At 54.1% G+C, this 18,499-nt stretch overlaps 1 protein-coding gene and 2 pseudogenes across 1 annotated transcript in view; 2 read left to right on the forward strand and 1 right to left on the reverse strand.

The window, feature by feature from the left end:
- The window catches only part of Gng12 (guanine nucleotide binding protein (G protein), gamma 12), a 68,086-nt gene that overhangs the window by 15,682 nt on the left and 33,905 nt on the right, over positions 1-18,499 (forward strand). The window contains exon 2 of the mRNA XM_005385273.2: positions 17,629-17,684. The gene's annotated coding sequence lies outside the window, so the exon portion shown is untranslated. The remainder of the gene's footprint in view (positions 1-17,628; positions 17,685-18,499) is intronic.
- On the reverse strand, positions 1,172-1,985 carry LOC102014461 (annotated as a pseudogene).
- On the forward strand, positions 10,170-11,190 carry LOC102004295 (annotated as a pseudogene).

Consider the following 18,499-nt stretch of genomic DNA (forward strand, 5'->3'; position numbering starts at 1 on the left):
CCAAGATGTCTGTGAACACGAGATATCTATTTACATAGTCCCTGGATATATTTCATTAGAATCTGTTGTTTCCCCCATGTAGTTCATATTCATAGAGTGAAGTTCATACCGTATTTTTTGCAGGGTTCTAGTGTAAATGGTAGTGTTTTCAATTTCAAACTCTTGCTTGTTCATTTCTGGTGTATAGGGAAATGGTTGACTTGTGCTGATTAACTTTGTACCCTGCGACCTTGTTATAATTGCTTACTAATTCCAAACGTATTTTTTTGGTCAACTTTTTCCAGATTTCAGGTACAGGTGATCATGGCCTTGTGAACAAAAAGAGTTTAATTTCTTCCTTCTCTTTTGTATAATGTACATTTCCTGTTCTTAAACACGCCGCCGGCCAGGACTTCCGGAACAGTGGTGAAAAGCAGCAGCAAGGATTCAAGTTAGCATTACATCCGGTGTTAGCTGGGGGGTTTCTGTAGATGTTCTTTATTAAACTGAGGAGGTTTCCTTCTACTTTTCTGAGAGTTTTTATCAGGAGTGAGTGTTGGATTTTTCCAAAAGCCTGTTCTGCGTCTATGATAGGATCGTGTGATTTTCCTTTCTTTTTTTAAACTTCTTGGTACGATGGACTACTGCCGCTGTTGTCGTCCTTGGAAACCGGGTCTTTTGATGCAGCCCAGGCTGGCTCTGAACTTGCTGTCTTCTCACCTCTGTCCCCTGAGTGCCGGGATTTGAGGCAGAGCCCCTGTACCTGGTTGACGTTGATGACACAAACTGATTTTGAAATGTGGGACCAGCCGTGCCTATCTGAGATTCCTGCTTGGCCACAGTGCAGGATTCTTTTTATACATAATTAGACTTGCTTTGCTAATGTTTTATTGAACACTTTTGCTTCTCTGCTCCTGATACATTATTCTAAGATTTCCCAGTTGTGTTTTTTTTCTCCTTTTGGATTTTAATTATGTACATAAATAGCAACATGAGAACAAGGTGTTCTAAGGCTCATACATTGTCTCTAGGTGGAAGGGTTTCAGATTAGTCCTCTTGTACTATGGCATCACCCAAGGTAACAAAAAGGCCTAGCATAGCTTTTCCTGAAGAAAAAGGCCCATTCTCCACATTCAGTACTGTCTTCTCTGCCACTTCTCTGTAGAAATACTGATTTACTGTCTGGAGTTTCCACTGTTTCCTACATCTGATTAAAAGGGCAGAGCATGGAGTTTTCTACTTATCTCCAGGTGAACTCTTCACATTTCCTGGCTTCTGAATGTTCTCCTTCCACAGATCTTCTATGGCTATGTATCCTCGTAAACCCGTCATACCACCTCCCCCCGCTGGCCTGGGTGAGTTTGATAGCTTATTGTGGGTAATGGATGGAGACCGCTAATCCCATGAAACCAGGCAGATACACCAGCTTCTTTATTTTTGAACCTCTAGTGGAAAGGAGTCCAACAAGGCCAGCGAAACCAATCACACCAAGTCTTGGAGAAAAACCTGGGGGAGCATTTTGGAGCCAGTCATAACTGTCTACTCCTCACCGAACCAAGCTTCGCATCTTGGGTTTAGTTTGGGAGTAGGTTTCCCGGCACCAATTTGTACATGGCTCTCAGTGATGTCGGAGCTGAGAGATGTTTTCTTCAAGTGAGTCCTTGCCTCCTCCATGTATTTAGACTGACCCTCAGGAACTGAGTAGAGTGACAGCTCAGTGACCTTCGTGGAGTTTTTGTGAGGCGAGCCTTTTTTTGGTGCAGCATAGACTCTGAAGGTGAGCAAGCTCGGGCTGGCCGGGCCCACAGACTTCTGAAGTACCTTGAACATGTCTCCGGCAGTGGCGGCTCTGGCAGGGTCACCCCGGCCTTGGCCTCTCCTACTACAGGAAGTTGACTACAGAGGCCCGGTAGGGTCCTGATTCTCCTGACCGCTCGCGGGCTTCGGTGTGGGTGAAGACCGTACAGCCAGTTCGATGTGGCCAAGCTTAATTAAACCACCCTGAGCAGGAAGTTCCAGTTGTGTTATATGTCTGGTTTCATGTTATATGTCTGGTTTCATGTTATATGTATGTCTGGTCTCAGCCTTAAAGCTAGGCTTGTAGAATGAGTTAGGAAATATTCTCTCACCTGTCTTCTGAAAGCGATTCCAGAGAATTGGTAGAACTTTTCAGCTATAGAGAAAGTAAACTTGAGGCTTTTATAGGTAAATGGATGCAACTAGAGACCATACTCATAAGTGAAATAAACCAGACTTATCTGTGAAACCGCTGTTAATTTCCTATCATCTCATATTGCCTCCCTAGTGTAAGAATCGGAAAGAGTAAATAAGGTCCAAAAAGTGCAGCAGATATTGTGAAAGGGAAAGAAACTGCTCAAAAGAAAAGAGCAACTAGGATGAGGAAAAGGAGAAAAGAAGAAAGGGAGAAATATATATATACACACACACACACACACACACACAAAATAGCTAAGATAATTGTACTACTAATTTCTACTAGGTCATTGAAAGGAACAGTTAGAGCTTGTATTGTTTGACCCATTTTGCGTGCCTGTATCTGGTAATCTGAGCAACTACTTTGAAGATAACAATATGCAATATGATAACCGCTGTTAATTTCCTATCATCTCGTTTTGAAATTCTGTAATGTTTTTATTTCTTCCCTCTTTAAAATGATTAATAAATAAATAAATCAACAGAAGGATTGACCAGTGAACTGACTGAACCTGGCACTTTTTGTTTTGTGCAGATATCAATACTGATTCAACTTCACAGCCACAGACAGACCTAACAGATGGTTTGTGTCTTCAGTGAATTCTAGCAGTTAGTGTCATCCAAGCAACTGACCCGTTTCTTCTAGGTTATCGCACTTGTAAACATACAGTTGTGCACAATATTGCTTATTATTCTTTTGCTGTTCATGGAATATTGTAATATCCCCTTTCGTTTCTAATAATTTGTATCTCTCTTTTTTATAATCTGACCCAAGGCATCAATTTTACTGATCCTTTCAAAGTGTCTTGGTTACTTTTCTCTCATAGCTGAGACAAAACACCCAAGGTCCAAAATGAAGGAAGGAAAGGTTTATTTAGCTCACAGTTTGTGGAGGTTTCAGTTCATACTTGGCTGGCTCCGAGGCAGAAGATAGCAAAGCAACAAGAGCAAAGCCAGGAATGGCAGCCGAACAGCAAACAGCCAGAGCAAAAGGGAGGAATGGCCACAAGCAGCCTCTTTCCCTCCCTTACATGGTAAACAGGCTACCCCCACCTAAGGGGCCTGTAGCTCTCACATAATCTCCATGCCCCCCTCTTCCACAGGCTCAGGATGTATACAAAGTAAGCACCCTGGCTTCCTGCTGAGTCACTTAGCCAAACCTCTAGACTCCCCAAGTTAACACAATGTATCAACCATCACACAAAGGAACTTTTTTTTCCCTGAAACAGTCTCCCTATGTAGTTTAGCTTGGCCTTGAACTTACTATGTAGCCCAGGCTGGCCTCGAACTTGCAGCAATCCTCCTGCCTCAGCCTCCAGAGTGTTGGGGTGACAGGTGTGCGCCACCATGCCTGGCTCCGAAGAAACTTTTTCAGTTTCATTAATTTTTCACTCTTTATTTTCTTTTTACAGTTTTTCTTATTTCTGTTGTGATATTTTTCCTGCTATTTAATTATATTTAATTTGGCCTTTTGCCACTAGCTTAGGGTAGAAGTTTATTTTTCTAGATCTTGCTTCTCTTCAGAGGTCTGCATTCATTACTATAGATTTCTCTCTTAAACAGTGCTTTTAAGGCATCCCACACATTTTGAGAAACACTGTTTTCCTTTTGTTCCTTTCAAAATGTTTATAAATTTCTCTTGACATTTCCTTCTTGGTCCGTGTGTGTGTGTGTGTGTGTGTGTGTGTGTGTGTGTGTGTGTGTGTGTAGAAGCATGTTGTGTAACCTCTATTTTAAGGTTCTCCAGTTATCTTCCCGCGACTGATGTCTCATTCAGCGGCACTGTGGCCGGAGCACAGGCGTTGTGTGATCTCTGTTTTCACAAGCTGTTGAATGTGCGCTGCGTGTGGCTGTCAGAGCGTGTGCTCCAGGCGAGAAGCGAGTGTGTGGTCTGCCATTGCTGGGCTAGGGGCCTGTGGGGTCTGTGGAGGTCACGATACCCGGCAGGGTGCTGCTGCTCCGTCCCGAGTCCTTCTGGGATTTCTGTCTGTGCCTCTGCCCATGTCTGCGTCCAGCTGCTCGGGTCCAGCTGTGAGCCACATGGGCTCATCTGACCTCGTCTTGCAGCACTGCCCATACTCGCCTCGTGTATTTCGATGATCCGCTGTCGGGCGCACAGCTGTGAGGGACCGCTGCATGGAACTCTGAAATGCTTTATCGGTGCACAGTGCCCCCTCTGTGTCAGATCGTTCTCTGCTCTGAGGTCTGCTCTGTCTGAAGCTAATGTACTGCAGTGATTCCTGCTTTGATTAGCTTTGGCATGGTACGGCACTCTCCATCTCTTTACTTTTGTTTTGTTTTGTGTTGTTTTGTTTTGTTTTGTTTTGTTTTGTTTTTGGAGATAGGCTCTCGATGTGTACTTCAAGTTGGGCAGGAACTCGTGGGGATCGTCCTGCCTCAGCCTCCCGAGTGCTGAGACTACAGGTCTGTGCCGCCTCACCCAGCTTTACCATCTCCTTACTTTTAATCTGTTGGGAGTGGCTTTCTCTTAAATGTTTCCCGTTAACATGTGGGTGGGTCTTGTTTTGAATCCCTTTTGACACTGTTTGCTTTTGAGTAATCCTATTTAGACCATTGAGGCTTGAGGTGATAACTGATAAACAGCTACGGGCTGTGTGATTGTGTGACACACCGATTGCATGGCCAGGTGACATCACCATTGTGTGGACGTCACAGGGTGTGTTTAAAGGACCTGCACCGCGTTTAGTGTCTGCACCCCTAGGAAACTGGAGACGCCTGTGGTTCTGGGCCGCAGACGTGTGCAGAGGTCACTGTGGGCCGGTGTCACACGCGGTGCGGCTCCTGCACGCATCTTGGGCTCGAACAGGAGCACAAGGAACTGCGCTGGGAAAGCCAAAGTGGTGCGCCCACCCCTGGCACCTGCAGTGCAGCCTGGCACTTTTTATTAGGAACTTGTATTTTTTTTAAACTTTTCACTTTAAATAACGGTTTGAAACATACGATACATCCTAGAGCTATATCAAAATATGTACTTTCTATCCGTGCCTTACAAGCCTGTTTCTATCTTGCCAATCTTATTTTTTGTTTTATTTTACTTTTAAAACTTTTTTTTTGTTAACCCTAAGAGAGGCAGGAGCACGGCTAGGCCGCTCTCTCTCCCCTGACGTCAGGTCCACTGGGCACTGTCCTCCTGGAGCTCCCCGAGGACCGGCCTGAGGCTGTGACAGTCACATCCGCGCAGCCACAAGCAGGAGGCGGAGTAAGGTAAACCCCGGGGCCGCTGCGACACACCCCACGCTGCCCGGAATGGGCTGAGCTTCTCCCTAACTAGCGGGGCAGTGGGTTTGTTTACGCCCCGTCACCATGGACACGGCCAGCGTGTCCTCCAGGACCTCTTCGCCACCAAGTCAGAGGTGACAGGGACGCTCGGCTCCACTGTCCTCTGCAAGGCCACAGGCTCAGATGCGGGACCCTCGGAGGCCCTGACGGTGGTGGAGTTCGTATCTGCTGTGTCTGCTCCCGGTCCCTGTGTGTTGAAGTGTTCTTTGCCCCTACTGTTTTCGTGCTTTCTCTTCCTTTCCTGGTTGGATAGAAGAATTTTATGTAATGCCGTGGTGTCTGCTTCTTTAGCACATCAATTACACTTTTTGAAACTTTCGTGGCGTGGTCGCGTGGTCCCCGGAGTTTGCAGTGTACACTTAGTAACACACCAAGTCACATCCGCACGACGCGGTGTCTCTTCGGGAGTGCTGAGGGCCCTCACCGTCACAGGAGACCCGATGCCTCCCTGCCGTTCCCTGGCGCTGCGATCGTGCCACTGACCCAGAGGTGTGCATCTGTGTAAATGCACACGCACAGAAGCACACATCCGCGTGCAGCACGGAAAGCTGTTCCTCTGAGCCAGCTGTCACCCGTTTACCAGTTGACAGGGAAAGTGGCAGCTGACTTCTGCCGTCGCGTGCCCCCTTCCTGAGTCCCTGACCCTCCCCACTGCCTTCTCTGGAGGGTTTCTCTCCCCGTGTCTTGCGAGACAGACTGCCCTGGTGCAGAGCACTGGGGCTCTCCCTCCGAGAGCCTGTGAGTCTGTGGTGGCTCACGCGAGGTCAGCCGGCGGTTGTCCCGCCGCCCCTCTGCCTCACGCGCTGCGTTGCTGACGTGGGCTCTGAGGCCAGTGCGGCTCGGTCTCTGGTCCTCTGCACAGCGGGGCTTTTTGCCTGCTCCTGCCGCTCGAGATTATTTCCTGTGACTCTCTGAAGTCCGCGTGAGACCCGCCTGGGGCAGCTGTTAGTGCTGGGTTTCCAGCGCTGTCCTGCGCCCCGACCGGCTGGGACGGTCCGGGGCACGCTGTCCTGGCTCTGGAGGTACCTCTGTCCCTCTGTTGTCACCGCGTGTGTCACGCCCTTCGTAGCTGTCACAGGGCTCCTGGAGAGCCCCGGCCGCTGGCCTCCTCCTGCCTTTCCTCGCGCTGCTCTTCAGACTTGGCCGTTTCCACTGCGATCCTCTGAATTCAGCGACTCCTCATCTGAGCCCGGCTGTGGCAAGGGCGTCCTCGTCTGTGCTTCTAAGTTCTCTGTCCGGTTCCAGTCCCCGCTTCACCGCCAGCCCCTTCCAGACGTCGTCTGCAGTCTGCAGCAAAGCCCTTAGCAGGTGACCTCTGTGTTTTCAGACTCGGGGCCTGAGGACACCAGTGTGCCCGCCGGTGAGGCCCGCTGGGTCTCTGAGCTGCAGCAGGTCCATCGCACACCTCGTCGTTTCTGTGGTAACAGACCTCGCGGTGCGTGCGGAGGTGAGGCCGGGAGGGGCTTCCCCGAGCTGTGGTAAGCGGTGGGTGCCTCACACATCCCCCTAGACCTGTGCTGTGGGCCGTGAGCTCGGTGGGCGCCTCTCCTCCGGTGGATGGGGTGAAGCTGGCGTCTCTTTCCCTGGGCTTCGGTGGAGCCCGCGGCGGCCTCTCCGACGGCGGCCCGTGCAGAGCAGTGCCTTCCTGCATCTGGGACCCTCTTTCGCGCCCCGCTAGAAGCACAAGGCGCTGTGCCCCTCGCCTGCGGCCTGAGGACCTTGGGAGACTGGGACACTGGGGCCCTCGCCCTCCCAGAGCGCGCCTGGACGCGGCCGCGCTGCCTCCCTTCTGCCGGCTGCGTGCGGCGGTCCTCTGCCCGGGGCCTCTGGCGAATCCAAGACAGCTGTCGATTCTTCAGTTTGCTCCCCGTGGCGTTTGCCGGCCGGAGCCCCGCCCAGCCGCTATCGGCGTGCGATTGGACCCTCCGGGGACCCCTAAAAGAGACACTGCGGGCACAGGGAGCACCGGCTGGACCCGGGGACCGCACAGCTGGCCCTGGCTCCTGGACTCCGTCCCACCCTGGCGCCGGCTCCCTCCCCTCTCCGAGGTCGCCCTTCCTCGGCTTCTCCGCTGTCCAGGCCCAGGAACGCAGCTCCGCAGAATCCCGTCCCCTCGGCCGCACAGGTTCCGGCCTGCGGCAGGCGTGGCTGCGTCCTCCTCCTGCGCGGTCACGGCAGACCCAAGCACCCTACACTGGGAGCGGCTTCGGGGTGCGGGGGACGGGGAAGGGCGTGTCCCCACCTTCCTCCCGGACGCCCTCCTCGTCCTCAGCCTTCTGTCCTGCAGCCCCGTGCTTCTCTCCTGTTTCCTGTGACCACACAGGGAGAGAAGTTAAAATAAATTCCACTTTACTCCCAGACACTTTTCTCCCCAGCGAGGTAAAAGTAAACACCAGAGAGTAAGATTTCTGTTTCGTTGGTTTGTTTGCTTGTTTGGTTTGATTTTTTGACACAGGGTCTCACAATGCAGTTCTTGCTGGTCTTGAGCCCTCTTTGTAGCCCAGGCTGGCCTTGAATTCGTGGTGATCCTCCTGCCTCAGCCTCCCGAGTGCTGGGATTACGGGAGTGTGCCACCGAGCCCGGCTCCTCTCTCCTTTTCCAATGGCAGGAGAGTAGAGGAGCGAAATACTTTGGGGATTACTGTATTCAGGACTGGACTACAGCCGGAAGCTCTGTGTGCAACTGGCTGGGTACTGTCGCCCACAGCCAGCGAGCCAGCGATGGGGAGGGGAATGGGAGCGGGGTTGGGAGGCCTCTGGGGTCACCAGCAAGGTCACCCACCGCGTGCGTCCTCTGCCCGGCTCAGAGCGGTGCACGGAAGACAGGAAGTCGCCAGACTGAGCGGGATTCGGGACGCACAGACGAGGAGTCCAGACTCGGGGTTCGGAAGAGAAACGAAAGTATCTGTGGGAGCGTTTGACTCACTCGGACGACACAATGCTCCCTTCTTGTGGATGCCTAACCACCGCCGCTGCATTCCTGGGCGTTAGACAGGGCTCTCTGCAGCCAGCGCGGACCCTTCCAAGCTGTGAGGCACTTGGATCCGCCAGAGGCTTTCTGGTCCCGTCCTGGCTGTGCTGGGCTTTGGCCGGATTCCTGAGCTCAGCTCTGCCTGAAAAGCTGCTCAGCGACTCACGACTGCAGAATATCTTGTTTGGGGGCAAGAATTCCAAAGTCTCCTTCGTGGGCTCTGCAGAGCAGTTGTGTGTTAAGAAGGGGAGACAGTGCCGTAGCCCGGAACAGGGGCTTTCACTTTCTTCCTGGGTCCCCTCAGAGACTCCTCAATATCCCGTGGAGCCAGGCGTGGTGGCACACACCTGTGATCCCAGCACTCGGGAGGCTGAGGCAGGAGGATCCCTGTGAGTTTGAGGCCAGCCTGAGCTACACAGTGAGACCTTGTCTCAAAAAGCAAAAAAAGGAATAAAACCAGAAATCACTAAAAAAAAAAAATTGCCAGTACCATAGATAAGGCTGGCTGGCTCTTTCTGGGCTTGATTTCTGGAGCTTTTCTTCTGAAGGAAAGCAAAGATGTAACGCTTTATATGAAACGAAGACTACAGAGGTGCTAGAAGCTTTGTAAACTTCAGGGCAGGGCCATGCAGTCCCGATGCTGACCTCGGGCATCTCCACTGGCTTTCCAGGCACGTGGGCGCCCGAGCCCCCACCCGTGGGTGCCCAGAGTGGGCGAAGGCACAGACGCAGGGGAGGCTGGTGTTGTTCCAGACCCGAGCCGCTTCGGGGTTTGCCTGGGAGAGGGAAGTACGTATTTTCATAATTCAAACAACAGACAATCCAGCTCACTACTTCTGGCCAGTTAAGAATATACATTCACTGAGGGACAACAAGGATTTTTTTTTTGTTTTTAACTGAAGGCCTGGTTTGTGTCAGCTTACCTGGGAAACTTGGCTCAGCAACTGGCTTAGCAATTCTACACCCTCCGGTGTAGAGGGGGGCTGGGGATTTATCTGGGGCTGGGGATTTAGCTCAGCCGCAAAAGCGCCTGCCTCGCAAGCGCAAGGTCGTGAGTTCGGTTCCCGGTACCGGAGAAAAACCAAAAAAAAAAAAAGAAGCCCTAGCTCCGGTGTAGAGGAGCCAGCCTAAGATGGATCATCACCCAGATGATATAAAGGGAAACGAGGAAGGACAGAGGGGTCCCATTCTTCAGAGGAGTTCTAGTCTCCGCCTTCAGCTTGGACTTCATCTCCTGGCTTCTAGTGCAGACTCTTCGGCTTCCGCCTTGGATCCTTCAGCATTCCGTCGCAGACTCATCAGCCTCCTGGTATGGACTTGCACGGAGCTCTGCAGTGAACTCCAGACCCTGGACTGATTCCTTTGGTCTGAAGTGTACAGACACCCTCTGCACGCTTCCTCACACAACTCTCTGGCTGACTGTCGTAAGCCAATCTTGTAATTTCTTATATATTTGTACATCTTGTGTTGTATCTGTTTCTATAGTAAAACCCTGACTGATACAGACAGACTCAGTTTGATAGGCTGAGACTAGCCAATGAGAAAGGCAGCTATGTACATCATAGCTAGTAAGCAGCTGGAAGAAAGGATGTAAACGGAAATTATGTGAACCGGAAGTTCGTACACGGAAGTGTGGGGCACTGCCAGGGAAGCTTGGTAAATACCTAGTCAGTTCTCCGGAGCTGCGAGAGGAGGAGGAAGTGAAGATGTCAGAACAGAAAGTTCTCAGCAAATACTACCTGCCGGACTCCGACCCCTCAAAGATCCCTAAGCTCAGGCTCCCCAAGGACCGCCAGTACATGGTACAGCTGATGGCCCGCGTCAACATGAGGTGTAAGACATGCGGGGAATACATCTACAAGGGAGAAATTCAATGCCCGCGAGGAGACGGTGCAGAACGAGGCGTACCTGGGCCTGTCCGTCTTCCACTTCTACATCAGGTGCACACGCTGCCTGGCAGAGATCACGTTGAAGATGGATGGACCCCGAGAACACGGACTACACCATGGAGCACGGCACCACGCAGAACTTCCAGGCTGAGAAGCTCCTGCAGGAGGAGGAGCGGCGGGTGCAGAAGGAGCGGGAGGAGGAGGAGCTGAATAACCCCACAAAGGTGCTGGAGAACCGCACGAAGGACTCGAAGCTGGAGATGGAGCTGCAGGACCTGGACCAGCGGCAGGCGCAGGTGGACGTCGAGGCCCTGCTGCAGCAGCACCGGCGGTGGGAGAAGGAGGAGGATGAGTGTGACACAGCGGCACTGCTGGGGGACGCTCGGAAGCGAAGACTCCTGGAGGACTCGGACTCGGAGGACAGGCAACACCTGACCCGCCGGCCCTGCGGCCCCAGCCCACCGCCATCTTTGTGAGGCCCCAAAGGCCAAGAGGAAGGCGGAGGGTGTGGGCAGCAGGTCACGGCTGTCAGGCTTGGTGGTGCTGAAGAAGAGAACGACAGCAGAGGAGGGTGCAGGCACCCAGCGGGGCCAGGCTCCTCCAGCCTCAGGAGCCAAGGAGAGAAGAGGCTGCTGACCCCTCCCCACAGCCACCTGGCGCCTCCTCCCTGAGCCAGCTGGGAGGCTATGGGACAGGGAGGACAATGACAGCAGCATCTGACCCCAGCTGCCCACCCCAGCCACAGGACCACGGAGCTGCAAGCAGGCGGGCAGGAGGCCACGCCACCTCCTGCGACTACCATGGACTTGGTGTCCCTGCCCCCAGTGTCATGGGCTGAGCTTCCCTTCCCCCCGCAGAGCCGGCTGGAACCAATAAAAGACGCTGTCTGCGGCCTGGGTACCTACCCCGCAGAGTTCTGGCGGCCAGCGAGGCCTCTACCTGCGCACACAATCCTGGGTAGAGGCCGGTGTGGCACCAGCGAGGGTCTGTGTTGGGGCCACAGTGCAGCCACTGCATTCACCTGACCCCCGACACCGTGACAGAGTGGCCAGGGTCACGTGGCTCCCAGCTCTGCGGGCCCAGGGGCCTGCGGCTTTGCCACGTCACGGCATGGGCATGGTGGAGTGTGGCAGGAGGCTGGGTGATCAGGGCCCAGGCCTGCTTTCTCCTTTGTTTTTTCTTTATGGTACTGGCGATTGAATTCAGGAGCTTCACCCCGAGCTCCATCCCCAGCTGTACGATCTGTATCTAGATACTCCCCCAAAGCCCCATGCAGTCATGGGGCGGACTCCCGCCAGAGTTTCTGATTGATTCCTGGTCCAGTGGGATTATGGGTGTGAGTGCTACACCCGCCTGCGCTGGGTGTAGCAGGGTGGGTAACCTGCATACAGTACAAGGCAGGGAAAGAGGCTGCTTGCCGCCACTCCTCCCTTTTGCTCTTGCTGCTTTTGCTGTGTTCTGCCGCCATAAGCGTTGGCCCTCTGCCATGTGCCACTCTGCCTTGGAGCCAGCCGGGCATGGACTGAAACCTCCACAGACTGTGAGCTAAATAAACATTTCCTTCCTTAATTCTGGGCATCAGGTATTTTGTCTCAGCAACGAGAGAAAAGGAACCAAGACAGAACTTGGAGACACACGGTCCTTTTCTTGTGAGCACCCCATCCCAGGGATGGGGGACTGGGGCTCGCTGGGGAGGAGGGAGCACCAGAAGGGCTGAGTGTCACTCAGGAGGCTGAGACAGGAGGATCACCACAAATTTGAAGCCAGCCTGAGCTATGTAGCAAGACCCTGTGTCAAAAAACTAAAAAGGGAAAGAAGATGACGAAGACTGACATCGTCCACAGCTCTGCATGGAACCAGGGAGCCGTGTTCACGGGGATGAAGGCCAGCGGTGGCACAGGTTCTTACTTCATTCGCCGTTATTACCACTGCTCTTCTGATTGCTGGGGCTCAAACCCGGGCCTCGTACGCACCAAGCAGACGCTGTCCCGCTGCACCACCCCAGCCGCCAGCCGCGCTCCTGCATCAGCTCCTCCGTCCCCTTCCACTTGGTTGCAGATGGTGAGATCTATAAACAAGCACACCTGGGGCTTTTCTTCTTTCTTTGCTTTTGCTTTTTCTTTTTTCTTTTCTTTCTTTTGTCTTTTTGAGAAGCGTCACGCTATGCAGTTCAGGCTGGCCTCGAGCTCACTTTGTAGCCCAGGCTGATCTCGAACTCGCAGAGAACCTTCTGCCTCAGCCTCCTGAGTGCTGGGATTACAGGCAGGCACCACCATGCCCGGCCTTAGGGTTTTTCAAGTAAGGGGTGAATTCTTTTGGGGAGGTGTTGTTATTTGGTTTTGGGGGGTTGGTTTTTTTGAGACAGGTTCTCACTATGTGGTTCACATTGGCCTTGAACTCTTGGCAACCCTCCTGCCTCAGCTTCCCGAGTGCTGGGATCGCAGGCATGAGCCACCACTCCCACTAACCACGTCTTGATACAGGGGAAGATGGACAAAGCCCCAGAATGTCTGTGTCTTACCGACTCCGTAGGTCGGTGACATAATAAATAAGTCTGTGGGACACGGGTCCTTGGTCTCCCTGTGCCCGGCCTGGGTTTCCCCAGTGTGGCTCCTCCCAGCGCCCTGCTGTGAGTCTTTAGGGATGACCGCACGTCCAGGTCTCACGCAGGGCGGGGTACAGTCAGAGGACCAAGCCACATGGGGCCCCAAGCAGACCCCGGACCCGCAAGTCGCGGGTCACGCTGGCATCATTCGCGCAGTGTGTGACGCTCGCTGGCCCCTCCCCCAGAGAGAACGCTGCTGCCGGTGGCAGTTCTCTGTCCTTTCCTGAGGCTGACAGTGACAGCCCTGTATTCCTCAGCAGCTGTAGGTTTTTCTTAAATAGCTCTTGTCAGCCTTGGCTGAGTGTTGAAAATACTTTTTCACTGACAACTAACAAAAATGCATTTGCTACAGGGCACAGCAGGGCTGTGATCCCAGCACTTGGGAGGCTGAGGCAGGAGGGTCGCTGTGAATTCAAGGCCAGCCTGGGCTACATAAATATCTGAATGCATATTCCGCACATACGTGAAGCCTTCCTGTTGAAAAGCTGCGATTTTTTAAATCCCTCGCTTAATGTGGGACGGTTCAGCTACGGGCAGGTTTTATTATCACGAACACAGTAACATGGCCGCCATACGTGTCAGCCTGTTGTATTTCCTTCCCTTCCTTGAATTCGAGTAGCCGAATTACTCGTTCTTTTCCCTGTCGAAGGGCTTTTTACTACAATACAGTAATACCATCACCAGAATGTCTAGTTCTTAAGATCCTGGTGTTTTACACATAAAATGGCATGGGATGTGCTGTTTAACTCTATATCTTTAAGATGGCTGTGAGGATGACTGTTTTTCCTGTTTATTTATTAATGTTTGTCACCTTGAGAAGTTTATCTTCTTCTCCCGGCTGCCTGCCGTGCGGGCCTCTGTGTGCGTGGAGCCCGTCTCCGTCCTGTCCGTCCGCAGTGACACGAGCAGAGCTCGCAGGCGAGAACAGACAGGCCCGAGCGGGAGCGGAGGGGCGCCATGGCGGCTTCTCAGCAGCGCACACAGCCGCTCCTGACTCCCGCAGTGCGTGCGGCCCATGTCCCTGGGGCAGCAAGCTTTTCTTTTTTGGCACCAGAAATCGAACTCAGGACCTCACACTTGCCAGGCAGGCGCCATGCCGCTGAGCTGCATCCCCGGCCCGCAGGCTTTTCCTGGTGGTTAATGTGCATCGCACGGCCGTATTGCTGGCGGCGCCTGCGTGGGGCGGCCCGGTTTTAGGCTCTTTTTGTCTGGGGACGGCGTTTCTCCCATCCTGGGCGGAGCCCCGACCTCCACGTGCCCAGCACAGCGCTCACCCCGTAACCCCCCCCCCGGAGGAGCCAGTCCACAGTGCCGTCTCCTCCCTGAAACAGCAGGGTGGGCTGGGGTCGTGGGGCAGATGTTGTGAGGTCGCTGCACGGCGTCTCCTGCACCCGCGTGTGCCGGAGGGCGGACCTGCGGTGTGGCGTCCGTCTGTGCGTGGCACACGGGATAGGCGTGGCGCGGTGTGTGTGAGCTGCACGGAGCTCTTTCTCCCCCAGGTTGTGTACGTCCTGGATCTTGAAACGCTGGTCCTTCTTGCTGTTTTTTGTGTTTTCTTGAGGGTTTTTGTTTTTGTTTTTGTTTTTGTTTTTGTTTTTTAAGACAGGGTCTCCCTGTGTAGTTCAGGCTGGCTCTGAACTCACTCTGTAGCCCAGGCTGGCCTGGAACTCACAGCGATCCTCCTGCCTCAGCCTCCTGAGTGCTGGGATGACAGGCGTGGGCCACCGTGCCTGGCGCCTCTCCGCTGTTTGGGAAGGAGTGCATCCCCCTTCGGGGTCCTCCTCACCTCTGCCGGCCTCCTGCACACCCGCCAGCCTGCGCTCTGTGTGCAGACGGAAGCAACTGGAGTGGACCTCAGTTTCCCCAGGACCGTGAAGGCCCTGCGAGTGATCCCATGGGGCTGGCTGGACCCGGCGGACGCAGCGAGCGTGCCTGGACAAAACGACACCGGCGGTCTGTGTGCTGGAGTGTGTCTCCACATAGTTCTGATGAGTCTGTGTCTGCAGCACGTGGTGTCCACGTCCACCCTGGGAGGTGGCACTGGTACTTGACACATCGTGGCCCTCTGTACCCCACTGCCCTCGGCCCTTTCTGGGCCCTCTGCTCCCATTTGCAAAGGCTCCCTCGGCTGTTTCCTGTCACCTGTCTGATTTTTTATGGTTTATACCTGGGGTTTCTCACCTAAGAGAAACCCAGTGATGACCAGGCTTGTGTGTGTGATTTGTTCCGCTCAGCACTGAGGTCTGGTGGAGCAGCACACTCCCACAAGTGACGGAAGTCTGTCCTTCTTTGGGGCAGCGTAGTACTCCATGGTGTGTAAACACATTTTCCTTATCCACTCATCTGCTGACGGACACATAGGCCACTTCCAGGATTTAGCTCCTGTGAGCTGTGCTGCTATAAACACTGTGTGCGTGGATCCCCGTGATATGACAACTTTAACTCTGGGGAGGATGCCTGGACGGGAAACAGGTGGATCAAATGGAATTCCCAGACTTAGCTTTTCTGCTAGGCCTGAGTTCTCAGCCCCGTTTCCTGTTTTCCGGTGCTATTCCGGCGTTTTCCCGTGTGTGCTTTTACTGAGCACCTGCTGTATTCCGACCCCTGGGTAGGTCCTGGGATGAGGGCGAGTTGCAGGCTGACTCTCAGAGGCCCCGTGGCAGCGAGGGGCACAGGCGGAGCGGGCGTGGGCACAGGGGCTTCGAGAGGGCTGAGGAGCCGGCAGATCCCCGTCCCAAAGTGACGGGCAGCCACCCCACCCCACCCCGCCTCAGCCCTGGACGCTGAGCCGCGCTGCTGGCCACAGGCTCCGGCATGCATGACTCGGGCAGCGGACGCGCCCGTGGGGTCTGATTCTGCTCTCCGAGTATGAATTCCTTGGAGTCTAAGCATTACCAAAGAGAAAAGGACACCCAATAACTCAGATACTCGGGAGGCTGAGTCAGGAGGATCCCAAGTTTCGGGCCAGCCTGGGCTGTTTAGCGAGGCCTCGCCTCAAAATAAAAAACAAGGGCAGACGCTGGGCTGAGGGGAGAGGGGGACAGGCGCAGGGGTACCTGTGTGACCACCTGCAGGGTGTCGGGTGACACTGACGGGCCCTTCCCTCAGACAGGTCAGGCCAGAGGGATGTCGGAGAGCCCGCATCCAGCGCCTGCACCTCCGCCCCTCAGCAGGGCCCGTCGGTGATCCCCGAGCCGCCGGGCGCTAACTCCACTCGCCAGCACAGCCGGGCGCTGTTCCCCGCTGACCAAGCTGGTTTAGCGGGCAGCCTCCTTGCGGGGCTTGAGGCCAGAGCGGAGAACGAGGGGCTCCCTGAGCCGGTCAGGTGTGATTGGAAGGCTGGGGCGCGGGCGTAGCCTGGGCAGTGCTGGCACCATGTGGTTTGGGCATGTGACCGTCTCTGCGCCTCCGTGTCCTCAGGTGGCAGTGTCCTCGCCCCACGAGTCATCACCACGGAAACAGGAGCAAGAGCAGCTCCTGGACGGAGGAAGCGGTGGAAATACTGGCCGTCACTGCCTGATGATGTCTGTTACATGACATCACGAGGGCACACGCCTGTCATCCCAGCCCTCGGGAGGCTGAGGCAGGAAGGTCACCATGACTTCAAGGGCTACAGAGGCAGTTCAAGCTCAGCCTAAACTGCACAGCGAGACCCTGGCTCAAAAAACAGTAGTGAAATAAAATAAAAAGAGACTGCATTTTGGGCTTTTGTTAACTAAGTCTATTGTAGCTGCTCTGATCACAAAAAAAGCTATGTGAGATGACAGGTATGTTAGACCTCCCCGCCGTAACCGTTTTACTGTCTCTGTACATTGGGTAATACTTTGAGGACTTCAGAGATACGGTTTTTAGAAGAGGGAAACAATGTAAGGTGCTGCGTTTCAATTGCTTTCATATCGCTTGCACGAAGGGGTCATGAGGGTGAAAGTGCTTTCACACAGGTCGTCGGTGCCCGTGGGCTCCGCAGAGGCCTGGGTCCACCGTGGAGCTTGGTACCCGACCCGCTCCCACCCTGCCCCGTCCTGGCCCCCCGCTTACAGTTCGGGGTTCCGTGTGTCCGCAGTGCGTGGGTCGTGCCCGCCCTCACCCCACCCCTCCCGTCCTCTCCTCTGACTAAAGCCCCGCTTCTCCTTTCCTGCCGTCCCCGACTGCGGCCCTGGCCCCACCCCGGCCCTGACACCGCGTGGCGGGAGCTGCGTTTCCTTTCTGCCCCTGGTGCCCCCGAGGCTGGCGATGACCCACACACAGTGACGCGGTGACTCGTGCGGCCGGGCACCCACAGGGCCACCTCCTGCCCCCAGTCGGCCTGGTCCGTGGCAGCCACTGGCCCTGGAGTGGAAACCGGGGCCTCGTCCCTCCAGAATGGGCCCCGGTCAGGTCAGCGCCTCGGGAGGCTTCGGCCGCCTCGGCGGGTGTGCAGGAAAACACTACCATTTATAGTTGCACTGGCCTGGCCTTCAGCCCCCCTGGAGCCAGGGAGAGAACGCTATTCCGGAAGTGGAACTATGTGGCAGAAACACACTCCCTACTCCGGCAGGAGCCAGAACAAGCTTTGTTAATCTTCAACCAAGAGAATAAATACCCGGGGTGACAGCGGGCGCTGAGGGTGGGCGGCGTGCCCCCTCCGAGGCGGTGCGTTTGCTTATGGACCTTTGTTTGGTTCCATTTCAGATCCGACCCGTTCTCCCACTTGAAGCCTGAAGATCGGACCACACAAAAGCTGAAGAGTAAGTTCTCCCCCGCCTAGATGCAGCCCTGCCAGGGCTAGGCCTGCCTGGGCAGTCCCTCTATCTAGCTGCCTTTTACTTTTTTTTTTATCTCCAAAATGATTTACAATGTTTCCATTCCTTACAAAAACAGAGCAAGCCGTGTTCTTTTGCTAAGAACACAGGCAAGAGAGATGCAGGATTGCATGCCAAATGCTATTAAAATACAAACTTTTTTTGGTAAAGAAACTATTTCCAGCCCCGTGTTGATGGTCTGCTTGTCTCACACAGTATCCAAAACAACAAAGCCGCGTTTCTGCAGCTAAGGAACTGGGACAGCCCAGCGCCGAGCGCCGCCTCGGCATGAACACTGGGTCACAGCTGCAGCATTCTAGGGCTGCTGTCTTTCTTTTTGCTTCGGTTTTTCTCTGATTTCACCCAAATGTAGTGGCTGAGGGTTGACGGTTCTGCAGTAGCAAATTTCCTTTAGACCTAGGAAAGTAAAGTTATTTTTAAGCCCAGCATTTACAGGGCTTCAATGTGGCATTGTTCCCTGGAAAATCATGGCTGTCCTCTTATTTGCAGCATGTATCAGTTAGCTTCTGCTGTGTAACAACCATGCCAAAGTGTACTCAGAGCAGCAGTCAGTTGTTTCTCTCCTGACCTTCCCGGCTTGCTGATTTGGGCTGGACTTGGTTGTGTGTTGCATCTGTGGTGGGCTGGATCTCCAAAAGTCAGGCGCAGGCCCGTGGGGCTGTGATTCTGAGGGTCACCTGGCTGTCGGCAGGTGTGAGAGCAGTGGCTGTGCTGTGTGCTGCACCGTCCCTCAGCTGTGT

Source organism: Chinchilla lanigera, unplaced genomic scaffold (genome assembly GCF_000276665.1).
Source record: "Chinchilla lanigera isolate Chin_1 unplaced genomic scaffold, ChiLan1.0 scaffold00022, whole genome shotgun sequence".
In the NCBI taxonomy this organism is placed as follows: domain Eukaryota; kingdom Metazoa; phylum Chordata; class Mammalia; order Rodentia; family Chinchillidae; genus Chinchilla; species Chinchilla lanigera.